The 26,298-nt window shown below is 44.3% G+C and overlaps 1 protein-coding gene across 6 annotated transcripts in view; it reads right to left on the bottom strand.

Annotated features, from left to right (window-relative positions):
• RAB11FIP4 (RAB11 family interacting protein 4) overlaps nt 1-26,298 on the bottom strand; it is a 193,962-nt gene that overhangs the window by 35,272 nt on the left and 132,392 nt on the right. The window contains exon 1 of one of the 6 annotated variants that reach the window (XM_035103843.3): nt 13,756-13,945. The exons of 3 other annotated variants lie outside the window; for them this stretch is intronic. The gene's annotated coding sequence lies outside the window, so the exon portion shown is untranslated. Of the gene's footprint in view, nt 1-13,264; nt 13,376-13,755; nt 13,946-26,298 lie in introns of those variants that run through there. 2 more of the 6 variants (XM_088661380.1, XM_088661379.1) reach the window with 2 other exon arrangements.

Raw genomic sequence — 26,298 nt, 5'->3', positions numbered from 1 at the left:
TTTGGCCACTAACAATGCCGTTGATCATGGGTAGGCAAACTAAGGCCCAATCACCTTCTAAATCCGGCCTGCAGACGGTCCGGGAATCAGCGTGTTTTTACATGAGTAGAATGTGTCCTTTTACAGTCATGCCTCGGTTTAAGTACGCTTCGGTTTGAGTACTTTCAGTTTAAGTACTCCGCGGACCCATCTGGAATGGATTAATCCACTTTCCATTACTTTCAATGGGAAAGTTCGCTTCAGGTTAAGTACGCTTCAGGTTAAGTACGGACTTCCAGAACCAATTACACTCATACTTCGGGCTAAGTACGCTTCAGGTTGAGGACTCCGCGGACCCGTCTGGAACGGATTAATCCACTTTCCATTACTTTCAATGGGAAAGTTCGCTTCAGGTTAAGTACACTTCCAGTTAAGTACAGACTTCCGGAACCACAGACGTCCAGTGATCTACCGGTAGATCACGATCTACCTGTTGGACATGCCTGGTGTACTTAAACTGAGGTACCACTGTATTTAAAATGCATCTTTGTGGGGCATATTTGTGGGGTCTGTCTGATGTTTTCACATGAGTAGAATGTGTGCTTTTATTTAAAATGCACCTCTGGGTTATTTGTGGGGCATAGGAATTCATTCATATACGGTATTTGTTTCAAAATATAATCTGGCCCCCCACAAGGTCTGAGGGACAGTGGACTGGCCCCCTGCTGAAAAAGCTTGCTAACCCCTGCTGTTGATGCTTAAAACATTTCATGTGAAGAGCTTTGTGTCATTGCTCTTCAGCTACACAGTAAGCTGAACCGGCCAGCAGCTTTGAAGAAGAGATGAGGGAAACATCCATCACGGTGACCCGCCCAGCGTTTGAAATTCGCCAGACTACTTGCAACCAAGTGAAGATGCCCCGGTGCCAGGATGGCACCTGACATCACCATCTGGAGGGGCATGCTTGGGGAATCCTTGGATCTGGACGGGTTTCACACACTAGCAGCACATCCTGTCAAAATCTATCTGTTATATTTTATCTGCACAGAGAGAATGAATTTCAGGAACAAAAAAGTCCTATTGAAAAAATACGACTTTCAAGCCGCCTGGCCCCAAAATGGCAACTAAGCACACCATTTCGGTGACTGTAACTCTGGTTTAAGGAGTCATTTGGTGCCTCGCTTATATATCTGAGCTTCTAACAATGGACCCACCCAATTGTACTGAACGCTGGAGCTCACCTGCCAACTATGCCTATTTAACAGGAGCAGTACCACCCGTCTTGCCTCAAACTTGTTATACACTTATACAGTATGTTCTAGCATTGGGTGTGTGTGTTCTAAAGCCATTAGTGTACAGTGGTACCTCGGTTTACGAACTTAATCTGTTCCGGAAGTCCGTTCTTAAACCAAAGCCATTCTTAAACTGAGGCACGCTTTCCCTAATGAGGCCTCCCGCCACCGGTGCCCTTCCACCGTTCGGCTTCCATTCATAGACCAAGGTAAAGTTTGGTGCGGGGGGAGCGCACTGCCCCCGGCAGCGTGATCCCAGTGGGTTGCCATCATGGCTGCCCCTCCCACCTGTGCTGGGCGCCATGCCCTCAGGACTCGCACCAGCCCCGCCTGCTCTCTGCCCCCCCCCCAGGGCCGGAGCATGAAGCTCACCCACTGTGAAGAAGGGAACAACAGCATGCAAGCTCATGTCTTTATGTGCCCATGGAACTACAGCAACATGCCTATTATTTTAGGTTAATACTTCATGGACTCCTTAGCCAGCTGAAGCAGCTCTCATTCTCACTCATACTATGAACCCTCTGTTGACCTAATGTAAAAACAGTTCACCTTTTGGGGGTGGCACATGTTCAAGGAAAAGAGGCCCTTGCAGATGGCAGCCAAGGCACCACATCCAATCGTATAACACTATGGGATCGTTCGTATGATCAAGAAATTTCACCATCTGTTTTTAAAACCAAGATAGCTGCCTTTAAGAAGATACAAATTATTTGGGATATTTTTTCTGCCTCCACACAAAGGATATTGCGGAAAGATGGGGCTGCCAATACTCAGAGGAGCCTTAAAATGTAACGCAATTAACCCACTCGCAAGTTCCCAAGGCAGGGAAACAATTAACATCTCATTTACAAGCTTCAAGTTCATGCTTGTAAAAGCCTTATTTTTTGTCTTTCTTGTGACACCACAGATAAGTGTGGAAATCGACAAAAGCATGCTAGCAAGGAGGAGGGACCCTCCAGGTTAAAAGGAAAGGAGTGCCAATTTAAACAAAACTAAAAATGAAAGAGAAGTTCTCTGCTAAATATAAATTAGGAGAACTCTGACTAACAGAAGCTCCAGCTTAAAAACCAAAAGAGACTGGCGGGTGTTTCCAAAATGTGATAATTAAAAGGTCATATGTCTAAAGAGGATGCTTTGTTATAGACAGCAGAAATTAAATAACTTGATGGCAAAGCTGCCCACAGTTCTGTCTTGATCTACCATGCTCTTCAGCCTTGAATATGTATTTCAGGCTTAAACGCTTTCCTAAAACACATATCCTCTCTTGGGAAGTCTTGCTGCTTCCAAATGATTTGCTTAGTAATGATCCACACTCAATGTTTCCAATGCTCCATGATCAGGAGTGCAGGACAGGAAGAATCAGTTACTCCAACAACTTTTCACTGACATCCTTTTAACTCTTTGAGATAAAGAATATGCATCTGAAAAGAGGCTTTAGAAATAAAGTTTAAGGCTGCAGTGCAGTAACCAGTCAGTCAAATTGATTGGAAGCGTTTTGATTGACAGCATTTTTTTCAGGTCTACCCCATGTAAGAAGAAAAGAGTGAGAACGCCCCATGTGAAATGTCTGTTGAAACAAATGTGTATCTCGTAGCAAAGCAAAAGAAACACACTTTCCCCTTTAGGATATATGTGCATATATTCATGCACATATATCCTATTAGTTAAACCTCATGCAATTAACCAACTCAGATTTTGCTACAGTAATTGAGTGTCATAGTGCCTCTGCCCTGCACCCCCAAGAAAGGAGCGGTACCCAGACCAACTGCAAAGCAGGTAAAACCTTTGCTACCATCTCCCAGCTTTGCCTTACTCCTGCTCCCCTCTGAAGGAGAGAAGAGAGATGCTGGACCATCTCTAGAGGAGAATAGACCCACAAACTGATTATTTGCAACAGCTGGCCCTTGGGAGGTTGTAGACCAGGCTTCTTCAACCTCGGCCCTCCAGATGTATAATAATACCAGCAATAATAATAATAATAATTTATTATTTATACCCTGCCCATCTGGCTGGGTTTCCCCAGACTACAATTCCCACCATCCCTGACCACTGGTCCTGCTAGCTAGGGATCATGGGAGTTGAAGGTCAAAAACATCTGGAGGGCCAAGGTTGAGGAAGCCTATTGCAAACTCTCCTTCCTTGGAGGTTTTTAAGCCATCTGTCATGGATGCTTTAGTTTAGATTCCTGCATCGCAGGGGGTTGGACTAGATGACCCTCGGGGACCCTTGCAACTCTACAATTCTGCAATACCAGACTTTTGGCTAGGGTGGGGAGGTTAAAAGTGGAAGTGGAATAATTGCTTATCTGATAATTAGCGGGTGAGATTATTCTTTGTTTAGTATTTGAGTACAGTGGAACCTTGGTTCTCGAACAGTTTAGTTGATGAAGAAATCGGCTCTCAAACGCCAAAAACCCGGAAGGAAGTGTTCCAGTTTTTGAACGTTTTTCGGAATCTGAATGTCCGATGCGGCTTCCACTTGAGTACAGGAAGCCCCTGCAGCCAATCGGAAGCCACGCCTTGGTTTGGGGAGTTGAATGGACTTCCAAAACGGATTAAGTTCGAGAACCCAGATTCCACTGTATAGTTAATGTTGGTTTTTTTATTGGCAGGTATGTTGTGTTTATTTTTTCAAAAATGTTATATTAGATGATATATTGATACGTTGTTGACACCTCACACCCCGCCCCCCGTTTTCCTCCCCTTATGGCAGGCATGTCCAACCGGTTGATCGCGATCTACTGGTCGATCGGGGGCGCCACTGGCCAATCCTGGTTGATCAAATGATCCTGATTGTTCGTTTGGCTCCCTAAGAGAATCTCAAAAACTCTGGCTCCCCAAAGAAAGCTCAACTACTTTGGCTCCCTAAGAAAACCTCGATACTTTGGTCAATCTAATGGGTAGATTTTTTAAATAGTAGGAGTGGATCACAGTCTTGGGAGCTGGACATTCCTGCCTTATGGTATTATGTGTGTATTGCTGTAGGTCACTTTGAAACCTTCAGGTAACATGCAACTAATAAATTTAATTCATTAGTAAAAGCTCAGTAGCAAGCTCCACAGAGTTCAATGGGGCTTCCCCTGTTGACTCTGGGAGTTTGGGACTGCAGTCTTAGTTACTGTTGTGATTTTTTTTTTAAGGGATGCCCTAAATTTGTCTTGTGCTTACCAAACACACGAAGATTTCTGCAAATAGCTCTCACACTGGTAAACTTTAGCGGCTTGCCATTCTGCACTTCTGAGAGACTAATTGCTATAGGCTTCCCCTTAATACCAGAGCAGAACAAGGCTATCCTTTTCAAAACAAAGGCTGCCATTTCCAAATTTAAAACAGCCAGACAGCTAAAGATGGCTCAATGTTTGGACAGAATACTGTTTAGATCATACTTAGCTCAGCAGTGACCCATGTCAAATTATGTAACTGTGTCAATATTCTATCGGGAGTCAGGACTATGCATTGTTATTCAGAAAATGGGGGGGGGGAGTCAGTTCCACCAGTTAATTTAGCTGCTAAGTAGCATGATGAATGAATGGGCAATTTAACATTATAGCACATTTCAGCTGCTGTTAGAAAGAGCAATGCATTTTGTCCTCTGCTCTCAAATGAAAAAATATAAAGAAAACATTACGGCTAAACAAAGGCGATTACAGCTGGTCAGGAAACAGGAGCTCTCTTTGCGGCACAACAAACAGACAGAGCAAATAAATAGATATCTTGAATAGTTCAGGGCGACAAACAGAAAGAAGACGAAAAGCACGTGCAAAAGATTCATGACACCTGGTGCTAACGTTGTAAGAATTTTAAGGTCTTATATATAATAACAATTGTTCATAAACATGTACATGAATGTACAGGCACTTGAAACCATACAATTGGTTGGATTTGCTACAATTGATAGTGATAACACATGCAACTGCTCTGAAATCCAATGCATGCTTTCCAGTGATGCCACATCTTGTGACTTGTACTGTACGGTTAAGAACATATGGTGATCACATGCCAGGAAGTTGCAACGGAAGGAAACTTCACTGAGTGTGCCTACTACTCAGCCCCTGTAGAGACATAATGCTTAGCCATGGATTGTTTCCTTTAAGTGTGGCTAAAACATGTCACAGTACATAAGCCACAGCTAAAGACTGGCTGCAAAGCAAGATATAAAACCATGGTTTGAAATGACTTGACCAAACCATGGTTGGCATTAACCATGGTTCAGGGTTTCTCTGTCTCCCTAGACTCTTTGGTTGCAATGTGACAAGAAGGTAGTATTACTGAGTGCTGCCTTCCTGTACATGACTTCCGGCGAGCAGGGTCATCACAGCAAAAGTGCAACATGATTTGTGGCTGAGTGGCGAAGCATCTGCCTTGCTAGCAGAGGCTCCCAGGTTCAACCCTCAGCAACACCAGGTAGGAGTTGTGGGAGACTGTGGTCTGAAACAGTCAGTGCAGACAATACTGAGCTTGATGACTATGGGTCCGACTTGGGAAAAGGCAGTTTTCTAAGTTCCTATTGCACTGCAAATTGGGGATCCTAACCAGGATTGAGGCTGCAATATACAAGGTGTGACCAGAAAGTTTGGTGAATGGTCACAGAAATCGGACAAGAAATATTCAAACATAGAGGCCTTCAAAGTAGGCCCCATCTGATACAATGCACCATTGAAAACGTCCATAGAACTGTAGGAAACTTCTGGAGAAGTCCTCTTTACATACTGCTTTCAGTTCCCTCATCACAGCAGGTTGGGCGTGTGAAATGTTGGGAAATCTGTGCCCTTTCAGTGCAGATTTCACTTCTGGAAAAAAGAAAGAAATCTGGTGGGGCCAGATCGGGAGAATAATGGAGGGTGGGACAACTCAGTAACCTCAGTAACGATTTCACATGGCATATGCAATTCTTCCGCCATCATTCGGATGGACAAATGCAGATTCTGCATCAATAACTCACAAACTCTGTTGACGTTTGCTGCCGTCCTGCCCGTCGACGGTCTGCCAGACTGAGGGTCACCCTTGATGGTTTGCCACCATTCACAGAAATGCTTAAACCACTCATACGCTGTCTTTCGAGTTACAGCTTCATCTCTGTATACAATTGTGAGCATTCCGTTGGTCGATTGTAAAGGTAAAGGGGCCCCTGACCATCAGGTCCAGTCGTGTCCGACTCTGGGGTTGCGGCGCTCATCTCACTCTATAGGCCGAAGGAGCCAGCGTTTGTCCACAGACAGTTTCCAGGTCATGTGGCCAGCATGACAAAGCTGCTTCTGGCGAACCAGAGCAGCGCACGGAAACGCCGTTTACCTTCCCGCCGGAGTGGTCCCTATTTATCTACTTGCACTTTGATGTGCTCTCGAACTGCAAGGTGGGCAGGAGCTGGGACCGAGCAACAGGAGCTCACCCCGTTGCAGGGATTTGAACCTCCGACTTTCTGATCAGCAAGCCCTAGGCTCTGTGGTTTAACCCACAGCACCACCTGGGTCCTTCAAACATTTCTCGCTGTCCTATTTCTGTGACCATTCACCGAACATTCCGGTCACACCTTGTACTGTGAATAGTGGGGCTTTCTTCTGAGTAGACATGCCTACGGTTGCACTGCAAGGCAACAAAACCATGGTTAAAACTGGTCATAGGTAAGTATGCTGTCTGCACCAGACCAGGTTTTCCAATAATGCATAATTATTGGAGCAAACAACAGGGCAAGAACTCTACATAGCATTTCACCACAAGATTCTCTCTGTTCAAAAGTGGGATACAATGTTTTAAGATTTGTTTGGGAATTTTTGTTACTTTGCACAAGCTTGTTCTACCTCTATTTTGGACCTTCTTGAAATATGTATCCACTATGAAACTTCCCTTAGGTCTCTAATAGCTCTAATAATTGTGAATGTTGAATCAAGGGCCAGATATTGGTGTAACACCAGCAGTTAAATTACAGTCATACCTCGGTTTAAGTACACTTCAGTTTGAGTACTTTCAGTTTAAGTACTCCGCGGACCCGTCTGGAACGGATTAATCCACTTTCCATTACTTTCAGTGGGAAAGTTCACTTTCAGGTTAAGTACGCTTCAGGTTAAGAACGGACTTCCAGAACCAATTACACACATATTTCGGGTTAAGTAGGCTTCAGGTTGAGTACTCTGCGGACCGTCTGGAACAGATTAATCCACTTTCCATTACTTTTAATGGGAAAGTTTGCTTTAGGTTAAGTAAGCTTCAAGTTAAGTACAGACTTCCGGAACCAATTGTGTACTTAAACCGAGGTACCACTGTATAAGTGACAAGGGAAGACAACTGCAGTGAAGTGGAGAGTCAGATTTAAAGAGAGCCAAGTCCTTCTCCATCCTATCTCTCTGTGGTCTCTGCTGCTCAAACTTTTTTTCTCCAAGCCTGGATCCAATGCCAGAAATAAGCACAGCTGGGCTAGAAGACCCTGGAAGCAAGTGCAGTCAAAGGTTTTGGTTCCCTTCAACCTGTGCCTCTTTTGGATACGAGGAATCAGATCCCACTATTCATGCCCATGTTGGAAGCAGCTTCCTTGAACATAGCCCAGTGGGCAAGTTTAAGTGAGTTGCCCAAGGCACAAGTCTCTGGCCACACTATAAAAGAGGAAACACATGTAGAAGTAAAATAGATATAGGTGGTTAAAACCAGCCTTCCCTAAACTTGGTGCCCTCCTGATGTTTTGGACTATTTGACGTGCATCAGCCGCAGATTGTGGGACAGCTGGTAAAGCAATAAAGCTATAGCATGTGTCCAGTGCTTTTTTTTCTGGTGGGACGCAGGGGGACGCATACCCCTAAACATTTTGCAAATCTTTGCACTTTTGTCCTTTTACTGTATTTATTTCCCCCGATTTGATTTTCCCTGGATGGTGATTTTCTTGAATCAAAATGAGAATACCCCTAAACCACAGCCGTCAAGTTCTCCCTTTTTTTAAAGGGAAATTCCCTTATGCTGAATAGGCTTCCTCACAAGAAAAGGGAAAACTTGACAGCTATGCCCTAAACATTTTTTTTGGGGGGGGAGCACTGCATAGGTCACTAGAGAAGGTAAAAACTCACTGCGGTCATGGTGAGCCCATCTGATCTGGCAGATTGTGAGTGACAGTTGTTAATTCTAGATCCCAAATATGAGCAACAGTGGCACAAACAAGCAAAAAACCCCAAACCAAAACAAACCATGCCTCCTGAGCCTCCCTAAGGGAATGTACTGCAATTCCACTTTGAACAATAGGCCCAGGTTTTTTGCAAAAAGAAGAAAAAGAGCAGAAACATAACACCCTCGCAGCCTCTCGTGAAATGTGATATTTCCACTAGGAAAAAAGAGGAAGGGGGGGGGAAGCGTCTCATTTCAATGCTCAATCTGTGATGTGTTTCATTTGAATTACGAGTGCAACAGGAAGCTGAACCACAGCCATGGGGTTAACGTCTAACAACTGCCAAGGTAGGAAGTTCCCAAGGTATCTGGGCAGCAACAGATAACCTTTCATTCGCCAACACCATTGATTCTTCAACCCTCCTCATTTCGGAGAATCCATCTCCTAATGAGTTTCATGCAAGGTATCCCTGCACAACACAGAGGATTCTGGGACCAGAGGAGCATCTTGGCTGACTGGTGACTTACAACATACACAAAATGCAACAGATAAAGGCAGGAACCACACACTCAAAGGAAAAGAACCATATGAGTCAGCACCAGATCTTCCCTGCAACAGGGCAGTCAGTAGTAACGGAAGGTCCTTGGGGTTGTTGCTGCGGGGTTTTTTTGGTGGAGGTGGTGAGAGGCAAGTTGGTGCACAGTTGATCTGTGGTGGGCAGAGGACAGTCTCGCTCAGCTTTCCCCAACCGGGTGCCTTCCAAGTTTTGGTGGACTATAACTCACCTTATCGCTGACCATTGGTCATGCTGGCAGGTGCTATGGAGAACTGTAGTCTAACGACACCTGGAGGGCAACAGGCTAAGAAAGTCTGTGTTAACTGAAGCAAGTAAAGGGACCCCTGACCATTAGGTCCAGTCGCGGATGACTCTGGGGTTGCGGCGCTCTTCTCACTTTACTGGCCGAGGGAGCCGGCGTACAGCTTCCGGGTCATGTGGCCAGCATGACCAAGCCGCTTCTGGCGAACCAGAGCAGTGCATGGAAACACCGTTTACCTTCCCGCTGGAGTGGTACCTATTTATCTACTTGCACTTTGATGTGCTTTCAAACTGCTAGGTTGGCAGGAGCAGGGACCAAGCAATGGGAGCTCACCCTGTTGCGGGGATTCAAACCACCAACCTTCTGATCGGCAAGCCCTAGGCTCTGTGGTTTAACCCACAGCACCACCCGCGTCCCAAGCTGAAGCAAGTACCTGGTGTTAAACTTCACCTCTCCCCCTTGCTCTCATCATCACCCATGGGCAGTGTTAGAAACTCGGATATGTAAGCTAATCACCAAATACCCGCTTAAACCTTTGTTACAGCTGCCACCATGGAATGTCGAGGCACCATTTCCTCCCAATGAAGTTCCATTCCATTTCTACGCCGCTTTATATTTTTAAGGGGAAAAGATCTCAAAGCAGTTGACAACACATTAAAACAGTCCCAGCAAAGGAAGAATGGATACAAAAACTTATGGATTATACAGAAATGGTGAAACTTACCAGAAGAATAAGAAATCAAGATACCAAACTTTTTATAAAAGAATGGTAATGGTTTATTGAATATTTATGGATAAATTGTAAATAGATAAAAACACTGGCAGGATTATTGTAATAACCTGCAGCTATATAAGTGTGTGTGTGTGTGTGTGTGTGTGTGTGTGTGTGATAAATGAGTAAGTTAATTTTGGTATGCAGAAGATATTAAAAATAAATTTAAGGAACCACAGAAAGAGGGGGAAGGAAGTCAAGTTTCAAAATATCAAAATGAATGTAAAATCAGTGTAATGTATATATTTGAAAAGTATAAGTATTATTTTTTTTAAGACAACACATTAAAACATCCAGTCAAACCATCTGGAATAAAAGAAATTCAAGCTTCAAGGGAAATATGTCAGATCCTTCTATACGGAACATTTGTGCTTTCCCCATATTGATTTACTAGCTTAATTTACAGAGCTGCCCCATAGCAGGAGGGCTCCAGGAAGCCAGGGTGGTATATTGGTTAGACTAGAGCATGGGTAGGCAAACTAAGGCTTGGGGGCCTGATCCAGCCCAATCGCCTTCTAAATCCGGCCCACGGATGGTCCGGGAATCAGTATATTTTTACATGAGTAGAATGTGCTCTTTTATTTAAAATGCACCTCTGGGTTATTTGGGGGGCATAGAAATTAGTTTCTTTTTTTTCTTTCAAAATATAGTCCGGCCCCCCACCTGGTCCGAGGGACAGTGGTCCAGCCCCTCGGCTGAAAAAGTTTGCTGACCCCTGGGTTAGTGTGTCAGACTTGCTTAAGAAAGCTGGAGGGGCTAGCAGGATGGAGATGTCCATCACCAACCTGGCAACCAGAGATCTCCACAGAGTTGCACCAGTCACAAAATGTGCCTGGCTAATTTTGGACACTGCCCATGGGGAACATAGTTTAAATTCCTCGGGGAAAAACCAGTGGCAGGACATTAGACAAAGGATCAAGAATGGTTGGGTGTTGGTTTCTTCAAAGAAGCATGTCTGCCATCACTTATCTTCCCACTAGGGAACCCCAACCTCTCAAGGAATCCAGGGGGTACCCTGAAATACAGTGGTACCTCTACTTACGAATTTAATGCGTTCCGAACGCACATTTGTAAGTCGAAAAAAAATTGTAAGTCGAATCCCATAGCAATGCATTGGGGGGAAAAAATCCCAAAAGTCGAAGCAACCCTATCTAAAAATTCGTAAGTAGAAAAAATCCTATCTAAACCGCATCCAAGATGGCGGACGGAGCTCCGTTCGTAAGTAGAAACATTCGTAAGTAGAGTTATTCGTAAGTAGAGGTACCACTGTACAATTTTTAAAACCTATTCCAAAGTAGTCTACCCCACGTACACCATGCCAACATGGTTTTAAGACAGCAATGTCTCCTGGCAGCACCTGTGGATTATACAGAAGAAGAGCTTAAAGGCATCTAACACTTTTTTTCTGTTGGGACAGCTTAGCGAACAGCAGAGATTCACTGAACACGCCCATGCAGCCACTAGCTCAACTCAGTACAGCAGCTTCTTATAACTTTTTTTTTTTTTTTGCAAATATTTATAAACCACCGCTTCCTAAAAAAAAATGTAAAGGCATAATATATCAGAAAATTATAAAGCAAATGGCCAACAATGAATCAAACTTTCCATTTTTAGGAGCAGTCATGAAAAAGTGCTCAACCACAAGTTGGCCAGACTTTTCAGATTCTCTCTGCTACTAGCAAAAAAAAAAAAAACCTTTTTAAGTGGAAGCATATAGAATTGCTGAGAAACTCTGCCTTCTCAAGTACTGTATACCCATATGGCGGCAACTGCAAAACAGAGACCTGGACGGATCAGCCACATGGTAAACTTGATGTTAAAATACTGCAGTCCTCAGCTTGCAGAAACAGATGTTTTGGGAATAAGCACAGCAAATACAATTTCACACCTTGCTTGTTTGTACTACAATCTCACTTACTGGTAGCTGTTGTGGGTTGCCATCCACTTTCATGCATTGTTTGCACATTTTGGGAGTCAAAAGATTTCTCTGCTCAAAGGAGCCATGTCTAACCACTCCTAACATATGAAGATGCAGATCCACCATAAAAAGCCACTGAAATACACTGGGCTACCATGTTCAGTTTGGAGACCCAAATTGAAGGGGAAATCCCTAGTGATGTTGGTCTGTGTCTATCTCAGAGCTGCTATGACAAGCAAATGAGTCAGGAATTTATGGGGGGGGGGGTTTGTATTGCAACAGAAATTATTTACCATGATGTAAAAGGGAACAAACGATTGGCAAACCATTCGGATTACCACTAAACATGCAAATAAGAACAAGAAGTCTTTCATTTTACTTTGGGAAAGACTTAATCAAAAAAACACTCCTTGAACACTCATTACAGGATGCCTCGCACAAATGTAACCACTGGTAGCAACATACCATAACACCCTGAGCTCAACAACTTGCCCACAGATCATACCGTAGAATCGTTGAGCTGGAAGGGACCACGAGGGTCATCTAGTCCAACCCCCAGCAATGCAGGAGTCTTTTGCCCAAAGTGCAGCGCGAACCTGCAACTCTGAGTCTCATGCTCTACCAACTGAGCTATCTAGCCACACTGCATGGTAACCAGATGTTGTCTGGACTCCCAACTCCCATCAACCCCGGACAGAATGGTGGACGGCCAGGGATGATGGGATTTGTAGTCCCAGCGACCTCCGGAGGGCGCCCACGTTGCTTATAGCCTCATCTGTGCTTTTCCGTGGGGCACACCGATTCGTAGCTCGTGAAAGATCTCCTCAAAACTGGGCAGTAAGACGCTTGCGTAATCAAAGGCGCATCACAGGAAGCCAGCGATCTGATTTTCATTTCCCGATTCCCTGCGTCAGAATAAGTCCCCCAAAACAAAATCTTACAGAGAGCATTGACGCTGGATCCAGGCTTGCGGCTCTCACAAGCCCGACATTCATGGAGGGGGGTGGGGTGGGGGGAGAGAGGCAAGAGAACATAATGCACCAAGCTGGCGAAGCTGATGCGCCGGGTTGCCTCGGTCGTCTGCCTCCGTCCTTTCCCAGGGAATCCGGCGGAGCAGCAGCAGCCCCGCGCACCGCAACGCGCAACCTGGAAAGGTCACGGATCCGGCGCCCTCGAGCGCCCACCCACGCCGCCTCCCGACTGCCCTTCCTCCGAGGAGCGAGCCACCCACCCAGCCAGCCTTGCCCGCTCTCCCAGGACCTAAAAATAAAAACAACGTGAAATCTGCGGGAATTATACGGATAATCTACTTGCCCGCTTGCTGCAGTGAACGGGCTCCCACCCCGCGCTAGAGTGCAAAAAAAAAGAAGAAGGAAAAAAGAAGTAGCCGTTGCCAGACCTAACAAAGAAAGATCTCTCTTCTCTCTCCTGCTAGAATTTCGCTTTGATGGTATCTCGAGGTTCCCAGGGAGGAACGAGGGTTGAGGAAGGAGAGAGGAGGGGGGCGGCCAAGGAAGCGATTCCGCCGTTCGCCCACTCCTTCCTCCCGAGGAGAAGAAAACGGGGTTGCCCGGGGGGGGGCGAGAGAGAGAGAGGAGGGGTGACATTAGGAAGAAGCAGGTTGCTTACAGCCAACTGCTTTCCAAGCAGTGGCCAACCGGACTGGAGCCGCATCCCAAGCTTCATAAGGGGTCCCCCCTTGCAAAGAAATCAGCCCCCCCCCGCAATTGTTAGACGGCCCCAAAAAACTTATTAGCCCCTTTGCAAGGAAAGACCTTTCCTTCCCTCCAGTCCCCGCTCCTCCCCCCCCGCCCCCGTCCAGCGCCTCTTTGCAGCAGCACCCAATTAATTTCCTTCTCTCCCCCCCCCCGCTCCATCCTTTCCCCTTACCTGGCTCAGCAGCGGATCCAGGCGATGCCTGCGCTCCCCCAGCCGCCCGGGAAGAGGACGGAGCCGCCGGTCGTAGCTGAGCGAGAGAGCAAGACCGCCCCCCCCTCTTTCTCCTGCTCCTCCTCCTTCGCCGCTCGCTCACCCCGCGCTCAGGAGCCAGCCAAACCCTCCTCCTCCCACCTTGGGCAACAGTTGGCAGTTGGCGCGGAAGCCACGCCCCCCCGCAGGCTGTTGCTAAGCGCCCCGGCCGCCTCATTGTATCCTTTCGGGGACATCAAAATGGGGAGGGGCTTCGAAAATTCTAAAAGGGAAAGTGGGCGGCGCCAAGAGTTTTTAGAGGTAGCCGCTAGCTAGCTTCCATCAGGGGTCTGTGGCGCGCAAGCAATGGGGATGATGCGGGCTGTGGTTGGGAATGCGTGGCTCGCTGCAAAGAGCAAGAAACTACGCCCGACACGAAAACTTGCGTTTCGTGGGGGGGGGGGTGAAGTTCCCGTATTCCAGCATACTAGTCCGGCCAGCCTCAGCGGAACATGCCTCTGAGCAAATGGGTTTAGGGTCGCGCTTGTTACCATCCTTTCGGTTTGTGTTGCAGGTACACACGCGCAGAGAGAGAGAGAGAGAGCGCTAAGAGTTTGCAACTTAAGGGTTGGCCTTCACCCAGCTGTTATTAACGTCTGAAACCACCTGGCCGGGGTGCCAACTTGAATAAGTCCCACCCGCATAACTGAGCACATGACATGGTGCACAAGCACCCTTTGAATGGCAGTGCCATTCAACTTTGTAAGCCCTGGCCCCCTCAAATATTTTATTGGGGGGAGGGGAGGGAGAAAGACCCCTTGGTACTTTGAGCCCACCCAGGGGGGGCTGTGGGCAGGATTCCTGCATTGCTGGGGGTTGGACTAGATGACCCTCAGGGTCCCTTCCAACTCTACAATTTATATACTGTATGTGTGTGTGCACGCATGTATGTTTGTTGTGAACCTGAGGGTTTGCATGCAGAAGCTAGCTCCTAGGTGCAATGGCAGCATTTCCAAGTAGGACCGGGACAGCCCCCAATTCCTCAAGAGCTGCTGCCAGTCAGTGTAAATCAGGCATCCCCAAACTGCGGCCCTCCAGATGTTTTGGCCTACAATTCCCATGATCCCTAGCTAACAGGACCAGTGGTCGGGGAGGATGGGAATTGTAGTCCAAAACAGCTGGAGGGCTGAAGTTTGGGGATGCCTGGTGTAAATAGACAGTGTTGAAACAGATGGGCCAATGGTCTGATTTGGTATAAAGCTGTCCCCCATCCCCCCCCCATCCCCAAATGCCATGCCTGTACTGGAGAGAGTAAGATTAAAACAAAAATAAAATGCTTCGTGAGACAGGGAAATCAATATTCTATTTCTCTTATTGCTACAATATTCTCTGCAGGATACAGAGAAAAGTATATACCGTAACCCCCGGAGAAGTATTTACTGTAGTATGAATCAGCAGATAGCATAATTAAAGTTACTTAAGGATATGAAGGAAGAAATTCCAGCTGTGATTCCATGCACACTTACTTTAAAAGAAGTGCCTCACGCACCCCTAAAAAAAATCCCCAATGCCACTTTTTCCAATGACAAATTTAGGATGGATGAACTTTGAAGTCCAGATACTTTGCCCATCTATAGATGGATGTAGTGGAATGCAACCCTAGGCAGAGAAAACACTCCAGTAGCCTCCTGTACTGCAATAAGGAATCCAGATTCTGCATGCAGAGCATTATGGCCATGTAAGCAATGAGCATGCACATTTTCCTATGCAGGCATAATAGTAAGACTTCTAACTTCCTTTTCAAGGTCCCCCCTTTCTGGTGTCTGGAACGGTGGACTAGTAAGACACCATATTAAAAAAAGGAGGTTTGTAGAGATATATCATGCTATGTGCAGCAGTCTCCGTGTATTTCTCAGTGCAGATGTAACATTCCTTGCTGCATTCTCAATGCAGATGTAACATTCCTTTAGAAACTGAATTTTCAGGTTTCCACCTGAAAACAACTCTGCCATGGCTTTTCATGGATAGGCATTCTCCACTCCCTAAGGCAGAGTTTCATGTTGGTGGCACACTTTTTGGATGCGCATCATTTTGCGACGCAGTGATTCAGTTTTACTAGCAAATCGGAGCTTAAAATAATCCCTTTCCAGCCCTGGGAGGAGCGTGGGGAAAGTTTGTGGGACACACCTATACACTGTAGCCAACACACTAACGTGTCGTGACGCACAGTTTGGAAAGCTCTGCTCTAAGGACCTGTATCCTAGCTGCCGTTTCCTTCTCAAATTTGGCCTCTGCATTACCCACGCCTCTAGGGAATGAGCCCCATCTGCATTCTCGATCCTGCGATAAGGCAGGAAAACCTGCACTAACTTCTCTTATTAATGATGGAGGTTAGCGTTTTTCAATAAAAAATGAAATAGTAGTATGCCAAAACAATAACATAACTAGAAACTGTTTCTCATGCATGTTTCACGGCTACCTGACATTTTCCTTCTCCCTCCCTCCACACACGGAAAATTCAGATACATCAAGTGTGCATGAAACAGGCATAACCATCAGGAATTTTGCCAAGAATGAATTGCTGGGAGCCTTGAAAATTATGGCTGTTCCGTGAAAAGCATGCCAAAGCAAAAAGAAAGAATCTGGGATCTTTTGCTTTAGTATAAATCTTAACTGATGGGTCATTTTTTCTATTACTGCTCCAAAGAGATGGGTATCACAGACCATGAATAAGATCTTGGGATGATTGCCAGGAGTGAGCTATAGTCAGTCTTGCTGCTAAAGTCATGCATATACAGTCGTACCTTGGAAGTCAAACAGAATCCGTTCCAGAAGTCCGTTAAACTTCCAAAACCATTAGGTAAAAAGCTTCTGGGAAATGATTTACAATGAATTGAAGAAAGTATTGAAAAATACATTTTTGAAAAAAACAGAAGCTTTTTTACTAGGAATAATAGGGGAAGAAATCCCCAGAAAAGATGTTACTTTTTTATGTATGCTACCACGGCAGCAAGGATCTTAATTGCGAAACACTGGAAGAAAACCGAATTATCAATTATAGAATATTGGCAAATGAAGATGATGGACTTTATGGAACTCGCGGAACTGACAGGAAGACTCCGAGACCAAGCTGAGGAGACGGTGGAAGAAGACTGGAAGAAGTTTAAAGTATATCTAGGGAAATATTTTGGCGTATAAGAATCTGAATATCTATGGGAAACTTTCTTCTTGTTAAGGCATTAGGGAGGAAAGAAAGAGAGAGGAAAATTAGATAAATGATTTTAATATAATTGATTGAGGTAAAGAAGATGGGATAGCTATGGTAAATATTTAAAGTAATGAATAAGAACTGCTAAAGTCGATTTGAAAAGGAAATCAGTTAGGAGGGACCCGGGGAAGTCCCAGAAACAATGGTTGGAAGGGTAAAAGAAAGTTAAAAGGAAGATTTAGGTATTGAAATGGTGTGTATTGTTTTATTGTATTTTTTATTTTATTTGTATTTTATTTTAGTTTCTTGTTAAATATTTGTTGTTTGCACTTTTGCATAAGTGCGTTATGTCTCTATATGTATAAATTAATAAAAATATTTTTTAAAAAAATAAACTTCCAAAACCATAGCGCGGCTTATGATTGGCTGCAGGAAGCTCCTGCTGCCAATCGGAAGCCGCAGATTCCCCGTCGGACGTTTGGCTTCCACAAGAACATTCAAAAACCGGAACAATCCCTTCTAGGTTTCGATCGTTCAGAACCGATTTGCTCAGGAGCCAAAGCATTCAATATCCAAGGTATGACTGTACACAGTTCCTTTAACAGAATGTTTTCATTTCCTTCCTCAAAAATATTCAAGTAATGCTAACTGTGAACTTAGTGACACTTGTTCATTAAGGGTAAGAACCATCTCTGCATGTATCATCTTCCAATACCAGCACAAATGTTTATATTTGCACCACAAATGAAAATAAGTGCATATGTTTGCCACACCCTCTCCAATAAGTCATAGTGGAAAACATCTGAGACAGCTGTAAAGGTTTACAATACCACCTGTGAATTAACTTCAACGAATTCTCCCTAATGTAAACTGAGACTGATCAAAAGAGTCACACACCCCATATATTTTATTCTAATCTTTGGTTTGAATTTCACTCCCCAAACCTATATTGCTTGAAGGCTTGCTACGGAATTCAGAGTTACTCCTAGCATCTTACAGAAAGAAAGAAAGGTATCAACCCAAACACTTTGCTGTCATATTATAGTGCTTCTGCTTTCAGAAATTGCTTACAATAACTTCCTTTTTTGGTAACATCTTGAAAACTGGCATGTTGTTGTGCAAACCAGTATTTCGTTATTGTACAAATATATACTAGCAAACAAAAGGGAGGGGAGAGAATAAGTAAGTGGGACTATTGGGGAAAGTATTGGGGAAAGTATCCAATTTTTACACAAGGATTTCCCTGAATGTGGCTCAGTCAAACAAACTGAGTCACAAATGGGTTCAAATTATAAAAAGAAAAAGAAAAAAAGGCAGAGGTAGCTGTAGGCTTCACTGTAGTCTGAAAAATCAAAAGAACACAGAATGTCAGGCTATAGCTGTCAGATATCTTAAATAAGTTTTACATCCTCTTTATGCAGAAATGGTCATTCTTTAATGAGGAATAAGTTAGTCAACCATTAAAACGAACCAACCTGTGGCATATGCATTATGAAGTTATCACAATAGAAAAGTGTGGTTTGAATATTTGCTGCTCTTAAAAGGCAGAAAAAAGTGTGTGTGAATCTATATTGGAAAGGTATACATAAACATAGGAAGCAGATGACTGGTTAATATAGTCACATGGCCACAACAATGGCTGCATTTTAATGTTATAAGCCATAGTTTATCATGACAGGAGCAATTCTAGCCTCCCCCTGGGTTCCCATTTATCGTGCAGCTATGGAAGCTTTCATTTCCATTTTTTGATTAGCTACTGTTTGTTGTTTCATCTGAACCCAACAAACTTTGGTTAACCTAAACCAGGGTTTCTTTGAAACAAGCAAAGTTTAAAATTTTGGTTTATGAAACTGGCTTTGTTTCCAACACACGGTACCTAAGATAAATCCCAGTTTAGTGCTGCATCTGGCCACTAACTTCTGCTTCACTGCAAAGGAAGGTTTGTATCTTCTGCTCTTTGCTGTGTTGATGGAAGGTTTGTGTGAGAGTCAGGAGCGGGAGGCGAGGGCTATTCCACCACAACAAACATCATTTATTGTGATTTTCCAAATGCAGCCCCTGTCTTTGCAACGACAAGCCTGAGAAACTAGGGCTGTTTATAAATAATGTGAGATTCCCTAGATGCTGAGAAGGCCACAGAAAGGTAATCTTGAATTTATAAGTGGTACAAATTTGCATTAAGGGTAACACATCAGGGAGTTGGGCATATGTTTAGCCTGGAAAAGAGGAGACAGAGAGGAGATAGGATAGCCATCTTCACATATCTCAAGGGCTGTTACCTGGAAGATGGAGCAACTTATTTTCTGCTGCTCTGGAGGGTAGGACCCGAACCAATGGGTTCAACATTCAAGAAAGACATCTACAGTGGTACCTCTGTTTCTGAACTTAATTTGTTCTGGAAGTCCGTTCTTAAACTGAAACCGTTCTTAAACCAAGGCGTGCTTTCCCTAATGAGGCCTCCCGCCGCCGGTGCCCTTCAACCGTTTGGCTTCTGTTCTTAGACTAAGGTAAAGTTTGCAAACCGGGACACTACTTCCGGTTTTGTGGAGTTCATAAACCGAACAGTTTGTAAACAGGGCTGTTCTTAAACCGAGGTACCACTGTACACTGGACCAGAGGAGTCTGACAGAGATGGTTTTAAGGCAGTGTCCTGAAATGGACACTGAGCAGAGAGGGTGCCCAGTAAGCATTTGCCTGGTTATGGGCTGGAGGGGTGAGGATCCTAGAGTCCTTCCTCTGTCTCATTCCCAATGCCTAGTTAGCACTTGCCTAGGTTTAGGAAGGAGTTAGGAGGGCTCTACGATCCCGCTGGAGCCCTTGCACCTCCTTCCCAAAGCCTGGCATGGCTCAAGGACTGTCTCCCATATTGTGGAAAGGAAACTAGTACAATAGTCATTGTTATGTACTGAGCTGAATCATAGAACAATAAGATCCAGAATCAGCAGTCTGATTGGTCCGCAGGAGCCACCCAATCCAACTCCAGGTGGAAGTGAATCCGCAACCTGATTGGCCTGCAGGAGCAGCCAATCAGGCGGCTGACAGAAGTGAATCCGCAACCTGATTGGCCTGCAGGAGCAGCCAATCAGGCTGCTGGCAGAAGTCAAGCCACAAACTGATTGGCCCACAGGTGTAGCCCTGAAGTAGCCAATCACGCAAAGCCCATTGTGTAAATAATGGATATAAGCAGATGGTTTTGGGAAAAGGGCATTCTTCTCTTCTTCTCCTTGATGACTATGAGCTGAATAAAGAGCATGAAATTCACTCTTGACTCAGAGTATATTTCAGTCATTTTTATACAACCAAAACTACCTGGAAAAATTCAATCTTAAAGCAAACATTTTATGTAGACTTTGTTCAAAAACCCTACCTCTGGATCACAGCCAACACTGCTGTTCCACTAACACAGCAGACTGTTGCAATGCAACTTCTCCTTCTGGTCCCTATGTACCCCCAAAATCTGCTTCAAAGAGTTGGGGTACAGATTTTGAGGGCATGCAAGGAGAGGAAAGGCAAGTCCTGTTGGGAGAGCAGAACTCTGTGCATGCAGTGTAGGAAACAGGCATCTGAGTTTAACACCTCTGCATTGGGAATTGCCAATGCATTTATTTTTTGCATAATGTCTTCATTTGAGTGAAAGTGGTGTCCTTCTGCATTTGCGTCAATGTGAAAAATCAGATTTTCATACAGTTAATTAATATGAAGTAGTAAAACACAAAGCTTTACTGAAAGCCAAGGGGGAATACATCTGACAGTACTCGTAGCTTATTTAAATCCATATAACACTCTACAGACAGGGCTTGATCCGTTGAAGAAACACAGTTTGTAGTAACTTTGGTAAATTTCCATCAACAAGATGCCAATTATTATTATTATTATTTAATTATTGACTTGCAATGAATCATCCAACCCTGGGTTACTAATGGCACACTTGGTTTGTGTATTAAACATTAGTATATGGCACCTGGGCACCCATAGCTAAAAAAACATGCTTTCAGTAAAGCTATTATTAAACATTGATTGCCAGTATATTTGGTAACCTAGCGCAAGTTGGAATTCCATTAAATGCATAAACTGTCGGGTCTCAAAATAATGCAGGGTGATCAAGAGTAACTGGAGACATTTCACACTGAAATCTACAGGGTAATTATGAAAAATGTGTCTGACGGGTTCTTTTTATTTATCACACACTCATTTTTATAAAAGACATTTGCTGAGCAATGATTGCTTTCTTATCTAGCCTTTAAGACAAAACCATTTTTAAGGCGTTTTAGGTGTGCTTTGAAATCTGTTGCATATGACAGTCTACTGTTGTGTCCAATCAACGTGAAAAAGGAACAGATTCATAGAAATACTAAAACACAGAATTGTAGAGTTAGAAGGGCCCCCAAGGGTCATCTAGTCCAACCCCCCTGCAATGCAGGAATCTCAACTAAAGCATCCTTGACAAACAGCCATCCAGGTTCTGCTTTAAAACTTCCAAGGAAGGAGAGTCCAGAACTGCTGGACAGCTCTTACTGTCAGAAGTTCTTCCTGAAGTTAACTTCCCATTAAATTCTACTCAATATTGCGCCAGAGCAGGTTCAAATGTTTAGTTAGCAGAGTTAAAAACATAAACACGTTGCAGGATTCCCCCCAAAATAAGAGCAGAGGCAATTGTATTTCATCCAGCAGAGCTTTACTGCTACTGAAGGCAAATGAGCATAATGGTCACAAATCCAATACATTCAGGACTGGCACTGTCCATAAGAAATCCAGTTGCAGCAGACTTAACTGAAACTTACAATAACTTATAATAAGACTAAACACTATATTCAGAACACCACACCAGAAGGAAGAGAGATAGAAAGAGAAAGAGTGAAACCCAGGCTCCTTCTGGCCTATTATTATAGTCAGCATGACCTTGAAGAAGAGATCACAGAACCATTTTAAGCCAGCTATACTCAGCTTCTCTGAAGGAATAACCCAAACATCATAAACCTTCCGCTTGTTTCTTTCACACACAGAAGCTTCCAAAACCTTCTTGAATTCATTAGAATAGGAAATATCTCGACACATCAAATCAATCCTTTCTGCACTAAGAAATGCAAACTGACACAACAAAGGTAAAAGATCTTCCACATAATATTTTATTTCATCTTTATACTTGAAACCACATTTTAAATTTCTGGATTTATTTATTTATATATTCAGATTTCACTCAAAAAAACCCCGAAAATATATGCTATCTCTTGTACCAGCATCACTGAATTGTGGCTCCCTCATAAATACGTCATTGTGGGTTAAAAAAAAATTAATCGTTGGTATGCGTGGATCTGATTCATCAAACTTCTGTAGTGGCTTCTTGGTTGAATTAAGATTTTCAAAGCCCCCTTTCCCCCTAAAATCCACACAGAAGCAATAAATTATTCTTCCAAAGCAAACCAGGCCTTTAGTTCCAGGCTACATAAGTTATCAGCCAGAAACAAGAGCTGCAATGTGAGGAACAGATACTAATTAACAATAGAGATAATGTAGAATCCGAAGCCACAGTGATCTGATGAAATAATATGGAAACTTGTTTATGCCTCAAAGCTCTTTAACCAACTTCTTTATGATGGGGTTTCTCGGATTACTTAGCACTGATATGTATGAAGCAATGATATATAATATAATAATATGAGATGATATGAAATAGTTGTTTTTTCATAAGAAGCAGCTGCATTCATTAAAAGGAACTTTCCTTCAAATTCTGCCACAGAAGTGTGTTCCTTGGTATGCAAGTTTATTTTGCTGTGTGAGCAACCTAGAGGATTGATTTTATTATTGTTGTTGTTGAAGGCAAAGGTGGAAGTTCACACCCACTTAGAATTATAAACTAAGTAGTGTTGGAAGGGGCCATAGCTGCCAAGTACCCGGCGGAGCAACTTGCGGTGTCGCTTTGCCCATCTATGGGCACTGAAAATGCCATGTCCAGAAGTGCGTAGATGCAACTTCCGGTGTCGGCGCCAGCCATTTTCGGTGCCCATAGATGGGCAAAGCGACACCGCAAGTTGCGTCTACGCACTTCCGGACATGCATAGATGCGACTTCCGGCGCCGGCCATTTTCTGGTGCCCATAGATGGGCAAAGCAGCACCAGAAAAATAGCCGCCGACAGGAACCAAAATAAGGGAAATTAACAGGAGAGGAGCTGGAACGGGAGACCTCCAGGAAATGGTAAGTAAAAACGGGGGTTTCCCGGGAAATACGGGGTACTTGGCAGCTATGGAAGGGACCCCAAGGGTCCTCCAGTCCAACCCGCTGCAGTGCAGGAATTTCAGCTAAAGCATCCCTGACAGATGGCCATCCAACCTTTGTTCAAAAACCTCAAATGAAGGAGAGTCCACCACCTTCCATTCCACTGTTGAACACCTCCTACTGTCAGAAAGCTCTTCCTAATGTTTAGTCAGAATCTCCTTACTGGTAGTTTGAATCCAGTGGTTCAGGCAAACCATTGGTTTGGTACCAGCATTTAAAATTAGGAGTAAGATGTAGAAAGGGCCAAGGATGTGAAAAGCTCATAAAGATGATAGTATTTTTTTAGCAAAGACCAAATGGCAATTTGGAGCAATGGCAAATAAGAATAAGAATAAGAATGATGGTGGTGATGATGATGATGATAATTTACCGTATACCCTGCCCATCTGGCTGGCTTACCCAGCCACTCTGGGTGGCTCCCAACAGAATATTAAAAAGACAATAAAACATCAAACATTAAAAACTTCCCTAAACAGGGCTGCCTTCAGATGTCTTCTAAAAGTCAGATAGTTGTTTATTTCCTTGACATCTGATGGGAGGGCGTTCCACAGGGCGGGTGCCACTACCGAGAAGGCCCTCTGCCTGGTTCCCTGTAACCTCACTTCTTGCAGGGAGGGAACCACCAAAAGGCCCTTGGAGCTGGATCTCCGTGTCCAGGCAGAATGATGGGGGTGGAGACGCTCCTTCAGGTATACAGGGCCAAGGCCGTTTAGGGCTTTAAAGGTCAACATCAACACTTCGAATTGTGCTTGGAAATGTACTGGGAGCCAATGTAGGTTTTCCAGGACCGGTGTTATGTGGTCTTGGTGGCCGCTCCCAGTCACCAGTCTAGCTGCTGCATTCTGGATTAATTGTAGTTTCCGGGTCACCTTCAAAGGTAGCCCCATGTAGAGCGCGTTGCAGCAGTCCAAGCGGGAGATAACTAGAGCATGCACCACTCAGGTGAGGCAGTCCATGGGCAGGTAGGGTCTCAGCCTGCGTACCAGATGGAGCTGGAAGACAGCTGCCCTGGACACAGAATTGACCTGCGCTTCCATGGACAGCTGTGAATCCAAAATGACTGCACACCTGGTCCTTCAGGGGCACAGTTACCCCATTCAGGACCAGGGAGTCCTCCATACCCACCCGCCCCGTCACCCCAAAACAGTACTTCTGTCTTATCAGGATTCAACCTCAATCTGTTAGCTGCCATCCATCCTCCAGCCGACTCCAGACACTCACACAGGACATCCACTGCCTTCACTTGGAGTTAAAGGGTGGGTTTTTCCTGAGAAAGAAGCCAGGCAAGAAGGAAACTGCCCGTGCTATCTAGGCACAGGGCAAGCAGAATTGTGGTTGAGCCCCAACAGCTGCTGATGCATCATAGTGGCAAACAAGTGTGCACTGTGTGAGCCACAGATCTCTAGTTTCAAGTCTCCTGTGCAATTGATGGAAATCATGGAAATGACTGGAGACACCATGGCCCTCAAGACAGTCACTGAGCACAGGACATCTGGTCCATCCTTCTGTCAGGTTGTGGGGCCTGACAGAGTCACGCAGGGTTCATGCGGGCCACAGGGAAGAGAATAGAGCATGGCTATTGTTGAATCCTATGGTCCTATTGTTTGTAGGAGGAAGGGGGTCATTAGGGAGACAAGCTGCTATAGTGCAGCTTTCAAGCGGGACAATGGTGTGTTTGTTTTTTAACAGGAGATGTCATTGGAGTGAAACAAGGACCACCTCCTTGAAGCAACTCCAAGGCCTACAGTACAAACCCTTTTATGAGATGGATCCGTACAACTTGACGCAGTAAGGGCAGACTTTTGAAAATCTCTTTTGAATGCACAGAGTTGATTTCTGTGGAGACAGTTCAGTCATCTCCCTTCCGCAGTGTTAAATCAGTGTGGTGGGTGTGGTTAAAGCACTGGGTGAATTCATCTCCACACCTCCTTGTTTAACAATGTGATTTGATAAGCAGTGTGTGCGGAGGTAATGATTTTGCTGCGTTTACACAAGCCACTAGCCCAAGTCAAAAACAAACCTCAAACACTTTAAGGTCAAGTCTCTTCTTCTTACTTAGCTCCCCTACTTCCTCTCCCACAACTTCTGCTTTGTGTGGCATCTCACCTGAGGAAGAGTTCTGCAGAACTCAGAAGCTTGTGTGCCACTTTGAAACAGTTCTGAAGATGGCTTTGTAAAAATATGACACCCCGATTCTGTGCTGAAACGTTATCATAGAGTCATTATCAAAGAGACTAAACGTTATCATAGAGACTATTTTTTTTTAAAATATATTTTATTAATTTTCCAATTAAAACCAATTATATCACATTCATTATTTCAAATTATACACATATATATATCAATCAAACCGAATGTTATGCCAAATCGTCTAAAGAATTTTTTATTTGGGTTCCCATGCTTCAAGAAATTGGGGATTCCTCGCAACCGTCCACTGCCGTCTTTTTTCTAAAGTTCAAATCGTCCTCCAAGTTCATAATAATCCAGATCTTCCCCTTACAGTCACATAGATGTTTTCCACTTTCAACCGATTGTTTCCCAGCTGCTGAGATAAATATCAAACGAGGTTTCACAAATGTTCTTTCTCCTGTGTGAGTTAATCAGTCCAGCCTCCCCATAAATCTTCTTAGTCTGTAGCTCCCTGTTGCGTCGAAGCAGCGCCATCTTAAAAAGCTCAAATCACTTTCGTTTTCTCTCATAGCCATGAAGATTAACGATCTTTATAAAATTTACAGCTTTTCCAGGCAGAAGACCCAAACATCAAACCATAAACTCTTGGTAAATTAATGGATCTCCTTGCCCTATAGCTGAACTTAGCTTCAGGTCGCTGCTCCAATTCAAAGTGCGTCACAGCTCATAAATCCTCCGAACGCGTCCAGGACTCCTTCCGTCCGACTAGGGGGGGGGGCTTTTCTCATTGGCAACTCCACATCTTTAAAAAATATTCTCAGTAACAACAGTTTATAAAGTTCAACTCACACAGTCTTTTGCTTCTCTTTCACTCCAAACAAGCCAGGACATCGCGTCTGGGAAGGTACGAAG

This window comes from Zootoca vivipara, chromosome 2 (assembly GCF_965207765.1).
Source record: "Zootoca vivipara chromosome 2, rZooViv2.hap1.1, whole genome shotgun sequence".
NCBI classification, from domain to species: Eukaryota; Metazoa; Chordata; class Lepidosauria; order Squamata; family Lacertidae; genus Zootoca; species Zootoca vivipara.
The sequence above is the reverse complement of the archived record's forward strand: the minus strand, read 5'-3'. Positions and strand labels throughout refer to the sequence as shown.